Genomic DNA, 11,920 nt, shown 5'->3' on the forward strand with positions numbered 1-11,920 from the left:
CTAATGCTTTTTTCTGCATTTATAGAGATGATCATATTATTATTTTTTCAATCTGTTTATGTGGTGTATTAAATTGATTGATTTTCTTATGTTGAACCATCCTTGCATACCCAGCATGAAACCCACTTGGTCATAGTGTATAATTCCTTTGATGTGTTGTTAACACATTTAGCAAGTATTTTGTTGAGAATTTTAGCATCTGTGTTCATTAGAGAGATTTGTCTGTAATTTTCCTTTCTTGTGGCATCTTTGTTTGGCTTTGGTATTAGGGTAATGTTGGCATCATAGAATGAGTTAGGTAATGTTCATTCTACTTCTATTTTTCAGAAGAGTTTAAGCAGGATTGGTGTTAGTTTTTTTTTGTAATGTGTACTAGAATTCACCTGTGAAGCTGTCTAGTCCTGGGCTCTTTATTTTTTAAGATTTATTTTATTCATTTCTATCCCCTTCTCCCACTATCCCCCTCCACCCCCCCATTGTCTGCTCTCTGTGTCCATTCACTGTGTGTTCTTCTGTGTCTGCTTGCATTGTCAGGTGGCACAGGGAAACTGCATCTCTTTTCTATTGCATCATCTTGTTGCGTCAGCTCTCCGTGTGTGCGGCGCCACTCCTGAGTGGGCTGCACTTTTTTTTTTCACATGGGGAGGCTCTCCTTGCGGGGTGCACTCCTTGCATGTGGGGCATCCCTCTCTAGGGGTGCTCTGGCATGACAGGGCTCTCCTTGTGTGCGGCAGCACTGTGCATGGGCAGCTTACCACACAGATCAAGAGGCCCTGGGTATTGAACCCTGGACCTCCTATATGGTAGGTGGATGCTTTATCAGTTGAGCCATGTTTGCTTCTCCCTGGGCTCTTTTTACTTGGGAGATTTTTGATGACTGATTCTTTCTCTTTACTTGTGATTGGTCTGTTGAGTTCATAAATTTCTTCTTTTGTCAATGTAGCCTGCTAGTGTGTTTCTAGGAGTTTGTCCATTTTCTCTAAATTATCCTTCTTGTTGGCATATAATTTTTCATCCTAAGATATTCTTTATTTCTGTTGGGTCAGTGGTGATATCCTCTTCTTCATTTCTTATTTTGTGTATTTGCATCTTCTCTCTCTTTTTTTTTTCTTTGTCTATTGTATTTATCTTCTCAAAGAACCAGGTTTTGTTTATTTTTTTCTAGTGCTTTCCTATTTTCTATGTCATTTAGTTCTGCTCTAATTGTTATTTCCTTCTTTCTACTTCCTTTGTGGTTAGTTTGTTGTTGTTTTTCTAGTTTTCCTAATTCCTCCAGGTGTGTTATTAGGCCTTCAATTTTAACTCTTTCTTCTTTTTTGATATATGCATTATATGGCTATGAATTTCCCTCTGAGTACAGCTTTTGCTGCATCCCATAGGTTTTGATATGTTGTGTTGTCATTTTCATGCATTTCAAGGTAGTTACTGATTTCTTTTGTAAATTCCCCCTTGGCCACTTTTTGTCTAAGAGTGTGTTGTTTAACTTCCATATGTTTATGCCTAATCTGGTTCTCTGGCCCTTACTGATTTCTAGCTTCATTCCATTGTGGTCAGAGTAATTACTTTGTATAATTTCAATCTTTCTGAGTTCACTGAGAATTTTTCTGTGGCCTTGTGTGTGGTCTATCTTGGAGAATGATCCATGTACACTAGAAAATTAAGTATATCCCACTGCATCTGGGTGTAGTGTTCTGTATATCTCTATTAGGTCCAGATCTTCTAATGTATTATTTAAAGTCTTTGTTTCTTTATTGATTCTCCTTTGAGATGTTCTAACTAATGGTGATAATGGTGTATTAAAGTCCCCACTATAATTATAGAGGCATCTATTTTTCACTTAGTTTTTTCCAGTGTTTGCCTCATGTATTTTGAGGCACCTTGATTAGGTGCATAAATGTTTATGATTGTTCTTTCTTCTTGAAAGATTACCCCTTTGACTAACATATACTGTCTGTCTTTGTCTCTTACAATAGCTTTGCATTTATAGTTTATTTTTTATGATATTAGTATAGTTACTTCTGCCCCTTTTTGGTTATAGTTTGTTTGTAAGATTGTTTTCCTGTCATTCACTTCCAGCCTTCTTGAGTTCCTGGGTCTACGGTGGATTTTTTGTAGACATACTATAGATAGTCATATTTCCTTATCCATTCTGCCAATCTGTGTCTTGTCACTTATGAGTTTAATTGATTAACATTCAGTGTTATTATTGTCAAGGAATTAATTACATTAGCCATATTTTCTTTGGGTTCATGTATGTCATAAGTTGTTTTTATTTCTCTTTTTAATGTTTTAATTGTTTTTACCCTCTCTCCCGACCCTCTTTCTACTGCTTTTTCCTTTCAACCAGCAGAACTCACTTTAGTATTAATTGAAGGGTAGGTTTCTTGTTGACACACTCTCTTAATTTCTGTTTATCTGTGAGTATTTTGAATTCTCCATCATTTTTGAATGCTATCTTTGCTGGATAGAGAATTCTTTGCTGGAATTTCTTTCTTTCTTTTTTTTAATTTTTTGCTGCAAAAGGCTTTATTGTTTACACTTGGTTCAGGGCTTGTTAGAAGGTTACAAGATGGCAGTTAGAAAGATGCCTCCTGGCTGGAGGGGCTCAGGCAGAAGCCTGGATGCTGCGGGAATAGAGCCCTCCCCCACAGCCTCTGGGCTCCAGAGGCTCCTAGTCTTGCTTGAGGGTAAGCCTTTCAAAGAGATACTTGCCCAGCCCGGCCTGTGGGCCAGCAAGCCTGCGGAGGTTGGTCAGGTGGTCGCCTAAATTTTGGATGAGTTTCACCTCCTCATCTAGGAAATGGTCCAGGAAGTCACAGAGGTGGGGGTCTGTGTTGCCAGATCCCAGGGCATGCAGATGGAATTTTTTTCTTTTAGTACCTTAACTGTGTCATACCACTGCCTTCTTGCCCCTATGGTTTCAGATGAGAGATCAGCAGTTAATTTTATTAAGCTTCCCTTGTATGTAACAGTTCTCTTTTTTCTTGCTGCTTTCAGTATTCTTTCTTTATCTTGAGCATTGGAAAATTTGACAAGTATATGTCTTGATCTGTTGGAATTTATACTGTTTGGGGTGCATTGCACTTCCTGGGCATGTACATCCATCTCCCTCAATAGGGTTGGGAAGTTTTCAGCTATTATTTCCTCCAACACACCTTCTGTCCCCTTTCCCTTCTCCTCTCCCTCTGAGATGCCTATAATGCACATGTTTGTGCATTTTGTGTTGTCATCCAGATCCCTAAGTCCCTGCTGAATTTCTTTGTATCTTTTTTCTTTCTGTTCTACTAGCTGTTTGATTTCAGATATACTGTCTTCCACATCACTAATTCTTACCTCTGCCTGTTAAATCTGCTGTTATGTGTTACCAGTGTATTTTTTTTTTAGATTAAAAAAAAATTTATCTATTTCTCTCCCCTTCTTCCCCTCCCCCCCAGGTGTCTGCTCTCCTTGTCCATTCGCTGTGTGTTCTTCTGTGTCTGTTAGCTAGAGGGCTATCCAGTCACTTTTCCTAGAGCAGGTTTGACTCTTTGCAGTTGGGGAGATTACTGCTGATTAGGAGCCTGTCTGTCCCTAATCCCTTTTTATTCTTATGCTTTCTCTCCCAGGGCAACAGGATGTTGACAGCTTGTGTAATCAGATCCCCCCTCACCTCTCCTGGTCAGGTTGAATTTTCCCTTCTGAAATTCAAATGGGATCTTAGTATCAGAACTCACTGCAAAGAAAAGACTCTCAACCCTCTTCCAGAATTCCCCCTCCTCCCAGGGGACCCTTATTAAGTGCTTCCTTGGGCTTTTTATCTCTTTGTCCTGTTCCCTCCAGATCAATGCCCTGCAGCCTCCTGCTCTGTGGGTTCCCTTCTCTTTTGCAAGAGAGGTGGTGAGTGCCCACTTAAACTGATGCCATCTTGCCTCCTTGCCATTATTAAATTATGATTAAGGCTTTAATTGGGCCACATCAGTAGGATGTTGAGTCCCCACCCCCTTGGTGGGTGGGGATCATAGAGATAACCACATGGCAGAGGAGAGAGTGGAGTTTTTGTGTGCTGGAGCTGTGTGAAGTAAACACACAGGAGAAGAACACAGAGGAATAGAGACAGTTCCATAGATATGGCAGAGGCACCAGGAAGAGAGAGAGCCTAACAGTCTACAACTGATCTTGTGTAGAGAACAGAGCAGCTATACCTGGAAAGGAATGAGTCCTGGGAAAGAGATGAGACTTGTCCCAGCCTATAGATGATATTGGAAGAAGCTGGTACCATGGAGCCTAAAGAGGAAGAGGGAGGCTGAATTCTTGCAGATGTTGGCAGCCATCTTGCTCCAACATGTGGCAACAGACTTTGGTGAGGGCAATAACTTAGGGTTTATGGTCTGGTAACTGTATGCTTCTATCCCAAATAATAAATAAATAAATAAATAAATAAATAAAATACTCTTTTATAAAAAGCCAACAGATTTCCGATATTTTGCATCAGTTCCCCTTTGACTGACTAATACAGAGACTAACTTGTTTCTCGATTATTACCATTTTTTATGTCAATTCACCTATTTAACTTTTTAGTAAAAAATGTAGTTGAATTATAGGTGCTATTATGATTATTGTTGTTATTAGTTGTTATCTATCTTTTCTTGCAGTTTTGGTATTCTGCTTGTTATTTCTCTTTCCTTTCTTTTTATGTCTATTGTTATATATTTATTTAACTTCATCTAGGAATATTGTTATTTTTATTTAGCATTGGAGTTTGGATTAAGTTCTTGGTATATCTCAGAGAGGCCAAACTCATTAGATTTGATAAATGGTCTCTGCTTCTCTGGTCTTGTTTATTCTCACCTAGGAATTTTATATTTAGATGTTGTGAGATATGTTGTTCAAAGTTTGACTTTTTTTTGTTCTTCTTCTTTGGAGAGTGTTGTGTTTTGTGCTTAATTTACTGATATATCCTCTTGATTCTTTGGAGGTGTGTGTTTTTTAAAAAATTTTTAATTGTACTTTTGAAGATACATAGATCAAGAAAAAGTTACATTAAAAAGTATAAGAGGTTCCCATATACCCCACCCCCTACCTCCCTACTCCTCCCACATCAACAACTTCTTTCATCACTGTGGTACATTCATTGCATTTGGTGAATATATTTTGGAGCATTGCTGCACTGCATGGATTATAGTTTACAGTGTAGTTTACACTCTACCCCAGTACTTTCAGTGGGTTATGGCAGGATATATAATGTCCAGCATCTGTCCCTGCAATATCATTTAGGACAACTTTGAAGATGTGTTTTTAGTAGACCTTATTCCAGGTCTAGAGTAGACTTACTCCTAAGACATGGCCTTTTAAAGAAGTGTCAGCTGAGTACCTGGAGGTGATCAGTTAGTTCCCTCCACTTTGTCCAGAAAGAATTTGTTTCACAAATCACTAGCAGCTGGTCTCTTCCAGGCCTTCCTGGGTCTCACCATGTGCATGCACATATTTAGGATTTAGGCAAAGTGTTAAGATCACCCCTATCTAGATTTGCCAGACTCTTGGTCTGTGCACCTTCCTTGGTTACCATACCCAGTCCCACAAACTTCAGCTTCCTCAGCAGCTCCAAACTTTGAACTCTGCCTTCCCAGTTCAGTGATGCTTTTGTGTTCTGCTTGACTCCCACTATGGTTAGGAACATTTTCTTAGGCAGAAATTCTGGGCAATTATGGGGCTTACATTGTGTATTTCCTCTCTCTCAGGGATCAGAGTACAGTGCTGCCTGTTGACCAATGTCTGGAAATGCTGCTTTATATTCTGTCCAATTACATAGGTATTTGCCACGAGAGAGGTAGACTATTACCAGTTACTTTGTCATATTTGGAGGCAGAAACGCTCCCCCTGCCAACTTGATATAAGTATTTGAGTGAATAACAGAGTCTATAGCCTCACCAAGTAGACAGATGAGACTTACTATTGGGGATTGAATCTTGTCCTCCCATTAAGGCACATTAAGGTCCCAATCCCTGGTTCTATAGGTATGAACCTATTTGTAAATAGGACCTTTGAGGATGTTATTAGTTAAGGTGTACCTAAACTGAATGAGGATGGGCCTGAATCCAATATGACTTTTCAGTGGAGGAATTTAGACCCAGAAAGAGAAGTCACGGGGGGCAGCCAGAAGCTGGAAGTCAAAAGAATATAAAAGAGAGAGGAGAAGACACTGCTATGTGCATTTCCATGTGATAGCAAAGTCAAGGTACTACAAAGATTGCCAACCACTCAGTCAGACTAAACCCAGGAGGAAACAAGCCTTCTAGCCACTGAAACCATGAGCCAATAAATTCTTGTTGTTAATCCAACCCATTGTATGGTATTTGTTTTAAGAGCTATGAAACTAAAACTCTAAACATTGCAATCATCAAGAGTCCTAAATATGGGAAGTGAATGTGACTCAAGCATTGGGTTCCCATCTACCATATGGGAGGTCCAAATTTTGATTTCTGGGGTCTCCTGGTGAAGGCAAGCTGGCCTGAGCAGCGAGCTGGCCTGAGTCAAGAGCTGGCCCATGCAGAGTGCCGCCCATGCAGTGTGCCGACCCTTGTGGAGAGCTGATGCAGCAAGATGACGCAACGAGAGACACAGAGGAGAGACAATAAGATACGCAGCAGACCAGGGAGCTGAGGTGGCATAAGAGATTGAGTGTCTCTCTCCCACTCTGGAAGGTCCTGGGATTGGTTTCCAGTGCTGCCTAAGGAGAAGACAAGCAGACACAGAAGAACACACAGTGAATGGACACAGAAAGTAGGCAGCAAGTTCAAAAACAATGAGGGAGCAGGGAGAAATAAATAAATCGTAAGAACTAAAGAAAGTATATGTTTCATAAAATAGAGTATAACAAAGAGAGGAAAATTATTTTAAAAAAAAGATTCCTAAGTATATCTTGAATCATTATACAGAATGAGAACAGAAAATGTGTTAAGCATACTCAAATTGGTAAATGGTTTGCCATACAATTTGATTTAAAAAAATCCCTTTAAACAGAATTTAGTTTTTTGTGGATTTGGCAAGGTGTCAAAATGTGAAGTATTTGGAGGTCTCAATTCACCAGTGGCTTCAAAATAGATTTCCTTTAATGAAAGTTAAAGATAAAAGGCAAAAATTGAAATACAGCACACCTTAATGTTTTATGAATCTGCCAGATTGCCAGATGATACTTAATTGGAAACTCAGAAAATTATGATAAGCAACCTAATCAGGAAAAAAATTACTCAGACTAAATCTCTTGAGAAGGAGGTTGCAGAGGCAGTAAACTGGAGACAGTTTTTAAAATGAATTTGACAGTGAAAAACAAAACAAACCTATCCCTCCCAACAAACACAAAAACAAAAATTAGAAAATGTCTGGTTAACTTAATATATCACTACTTTTTTTTTTTTTTAAGAGATATAGTTAGGCTTTACATAGCCAAGGTGTTGTGACAAATAAAATGTATCTCTGGGAAGCGGATCTGGCTCAACTGATAGAGCATCCGCCTACCACATGGAGGGTCCAGGGTTCAAACCCAGGTCCTCCTGATCTGTGTGGTGAGCTGGCCCACCAGAGAAATAGATAAAAAATAAATCTTAAAAAAATAAATTAAAATGTATCTTTCAGTGCTTTCATATAATAGGGTCTCTCTGTACTGAGCAGTGACTGTTAAAAGTCTAATCAATGTGTACGGTACATTTGCTCCATATAAGAGGTATGCCTTTGCCATGTACTTAGTCCAATTTTGTAAGAAATTTGAGGAAGAATAAGAGTATGATCAAGGAACTAAAAATCTTATTCTGGAAATTTGAAGTTGCATTGCTTTCTTGTGACCACTATCTTAGTCTTGGGTATATTTTATTAGAGGACCAGGAGAAATTCCAGATACCCTTTAAAGCTGTGCTGTCCAATACAAGTGGCTACCTAAACTCAAATTTAAATTAGTTAAAATTAAATAAAATTAAAAATTCAGTTTCTCAGTCCTCTTTAGAGGACTTATATCTGGCCATCTGATTTCTATTTTTAATCTCTTGGATCCTATTGAATTTGCCTGAAGCCTATAGGTTCTAGTTTTTCACTCAAGACTGAATGTTATTGGGATTTTGTGAGAGTTAAAGAGAAATAATGTAAGAAAACTGTGTGACACGTAACAGGTTCTCAGTAAACACTAATTTTCCTTTTTCTGTAATCTAATCCTTTTTCACTAACTAGAGGCTGTAATTCTTGGGCAATCAGGAGAAGGTGGTAGTAAAAGGGGCTTCTGTCATGAATGGCACATGTAGGGTGCCTCGTTTGCTCTTCATGCGGAATTGACATCAAGAGATTTCAGAAGTGTAATTTTTGTTGCTTGGGCAGGTGATGATTGTTTAAAAAAAATGGAGAAGGTGTTAAGAAAACCAACTATATTTCTGAACTTAGAGAAACCTTGTTCTAACATATATAAGACTTCTCCCCTAGCATTTTCCTGTCCTCTTTTTGCCCCTTTCTATCTTGTTCTGTTATTCTAGGGAATGTACTCACGCCCCTGGTCACTCCGCACTTCTCAGTTCATGGCTGCTGTACTTGTCCACTTACTATCAAAATCAGGCAAGGGAGCAATAAGAGATGCGCAAGCAGCTCACCTGTGTGTCAAACATATTCCTGCCTGCCCACATTGCATAACAAACTGCTTTACTTCCACCTAATGATCAATTTCAATGACCTGTGTCAGCATGGTGACTTCTCTTCTTGCCTCCTCGTTCCTTGGCATGTTAAGTCCAAAGTGTCTAGATTAACAATCAGTGGGGCTCTTGCTGTGTCCCCTGGTAGAATAATTCCTTTTGGGTATGGGAACTTCTAAACCAGAGCCCAGAAATAAGAATTTCCCAAGTGGATTGCTGAGAGTGATGACAAGGGGCTCTATATATATTCTTCCTGAATAGTATTATTTCCTTTAGACTTCCAACTAATCTTTATATGCTGGTTACTCTTGAATTTATATCTCTAGCCACAATCATTTCCTACAAAGTTTCAAGTTTTTGTGTACTACTGTTTAATGGATATCTCTATCTGGATGTTAAAAAGATAGCCCAAGGGCAATATGAACTAGCCTAAAATTGCCATAAATTATCTCTCCTTCACCATGTAAATAGGTTTAACACTCAGACACCCAAACTTGAATCCCTCTCACACCTTTAATTAAAACTTTATTGGCTCCACATCACTTATAATTTAAAGTCTAAGATGGCACTTTCACTCTGGGACTGGACTTGCCATCCTGCCATAAACAATTAGAAAACTGGATAAAATATATGAGGCAAACATTTCTGGACCTTGGTCAAACAGATGGTACCATACTGAAAGAAGGGAAATAAACAAGATGAGCCTATGGTCATACTGGCTTTCTGCCTTAGGCATTAGGGTTTAATTCTTTGTGGAAGCCCCATTGAGAAAAGTTATTTTAGACCCAGTCTTAAAAGCTTGTAAACAAACCTCAAAAGCTTTCAATAGCATAAAATATGCAATGTGTGGTACCCAGTCATAACTTATCTGACTTACAAAGAAGGATGCTGTGACCCATTAACAAGAGAAAAATCAATCAACAAAAACAGGCACAGAAATGAGAGATATGATGCAATTAACAAACAAGACATTAAATTTCTACTATAAATGTTCTAAATATGTTTAAGGATCTAAAAAAAGCATAAGCATGAGAAAAATGGAATACATAAAATGAAGTAGAACTTCTAGAGATTAAAAATACAATATGTGAAATTAAATTCAATTGATAAATTTAAGAGCAGGTAAGACACTAAAGAAGAGATTATTGAACTTAAATAAAGTAGAGAGTATTGAAACTGAAGGCTATAGAGAAAAAAAGACTAAAAAAACAAATGTGCAGAGTATCAGAGGCCTTTTGGACCATACCAGACACTCTAACAAAAGGGTAATTGGCATCCCAAGAGAAGAGAAGAACAGAATAAAACTTATTTAAAGTCCAAGACAATGGACATGTTTCATTACGCATTTTTAAATTTTTATTTTTTTGCAGTTTCATTTTTTATTTTTTCAAATTTTATTTTGAAAGAAGCTTTAGATTACTTAGATGTTACATCAAAAATATAGGGGGATTCCCATACAACCCGCCCCCTCCCCTCTCTTACTTTTCCTCATTAACAACACCTTTCATTAGTGTGGTACATTTGTAACAACTGATGAACACATATTGAAACAACTGATGAACATGCATGGTACTAGCCATGGTCTATAGTTTACATTATAGTTTACACTTTGCACCATACAATTTTATAGGTTTTGACAGAATGTATAATGGCCTGTATCTGTCATTGCAATGTCATGCAGGACAATTCCAATGTCCCAAAAATGTCCCATGTTGCACCAATTTTTCCCTCTCCCACCTTCAGAACTTCTGGTGGCCACTGCCTTTATATCAATGTTACAAGTTCTTCCATTACTATAATAATAATAAGTCCACTTTAGTCCATAGTTGCATTTCCCCTTATATTTGTCCATTCCACATTCTTGAAGATTTTGGGATGGTGATGCCCACTTTGTCTCTGATTGAGAGGTGGCTTAGATCCCATGGGCCAGATGGATGGAACTGTCTTGCTTTCAGCTGTAGATACTCTCTCTTTTTGGAATGGGTGTTGTCCATCATCATCTTTTGTTAGTTGTCCTGGGTGAGTCCAATGAGCTGGAGAATAGGTGTTGCGACTCTGCTGAAATTCAGGGCTCAATCTGCATATGAACAGACCGAAGGTTTAAGTCCGTGGGGCATATATTTAAAGAGTATAGTACTAAATATGTCTGAGAGGCATGTCCCACCTTTGGGGGAATATAGTGCATTTATATGCTGAATTTGGCTTAGAGAGAGACCACATTTGCGAAACAAGGAGGCTTTCAGGAGGAAACTCTTAGACAATATCTAATGCTAGGCAAAGTTTCAAATTCACAAGAACAAGGTTCATAAGTACAACCATCAATATCTAGGGCCTGGCATATTGGTCTGTCCTCTTTCACTAGGCACTGCCCATGTACCTGGGGGATTCTTGCTGCTTTATTAGAGGATATGGCAGGACATCCCAGGATGGGAATTCAATATTCTTTCTGTTATTGTGTGGGTTTCCGCCTACCAAGACAAAACGCCATGGTCACATGAACATATTCATCTGCCTTTAGGCATGGCTCAGGTGGACCCCTCCCCACACACCCCAACCACCAACCCCTCTACCAGTGTTCCTCACCTGCTACAGTTGTGACCCTTCTGCAGTCCAAAACCTCCTCCAAAAGAAAGTCAGAAAATCAATAGATAAAATAATAAGAAAGTAAAATGATAATAATAATGATAAAGACAAGTAAAATACAATAATTAAAAATAAAAAAAAATTTCATTGTGCTTTCATCACTGTAAGATCTGTTATCTTTATGTACAGTGACTATTCTTCCATATGTTCTCCTGGTGTCTAATTATTTTATTGCTCTATTTTCAAAGAAGCTTCAGGTTACAAAATAGTCACATAGAAAATATAGGGGAATCCCATATACCCAACCCCCTACACCTCTCCCACTCTCCCCTATTAAAAATGCCTTACATGAGTATGGTACATTTGAGAAAATTGATGTACAAATATATTTTTTAAAGGTTTATTTATTTATTTGTTTGTTTGTTTCTCTCCCCTTCCTCCCCACCCCACCCCACCCCACCCCACCCCAGTTGTCTGTTCTCTGTGTCCATTTGCTGTGTGTTCTTCTTTGTCCGTTTGTGTTGTTGTCAGCGGCACGGGAATCTGTTTCCCTTTGTTGCGTCATCTTGCTGGGTCCGCTCTCTGTGTGTGCAGCGCCATTTCTGGGCAGGCTGAACTTTCTTTTGCGCTGGGCGGCTCTCCTTACGGGGCGCACTCCTTGCGCGTGTGGCTCCCCTACGCGGGGGACACCC

At 38.8% G+C, this 11,920-nt stretch overlaps 1 pseudogene; it reads left to right on the forward strand.

Annotated features, from left to right (window-relative positions):
* The first annotated feature begins 8,234 nt into the window (after positions 1-8,234).
* On the forward strand, positions 8,235-8,468 carry LOC111760738 (U11 spliceosomal RNA; annotated as a pseudogene).
* Positions 8,469-11,920: the final 3,452 nt, after the last annotated feature.

The sequence above is a fragment of the Dasypus novemcinctus genome, chromosome 14 (genome assembly GCF_030445035.2).
Source record: "Dasypus novemcinctus isolate mDasNov1 chromosome 14, mDasNov1.1.hap2, whole genome shotgun sequence".
Taxonomy (NCBI): domain Eukaryota; kingdom Metazoa; phylum Chordata; class Mammalia; order Cingulata; family Dasypodidae; genus Dasypus; species Dasypus novemcinctus.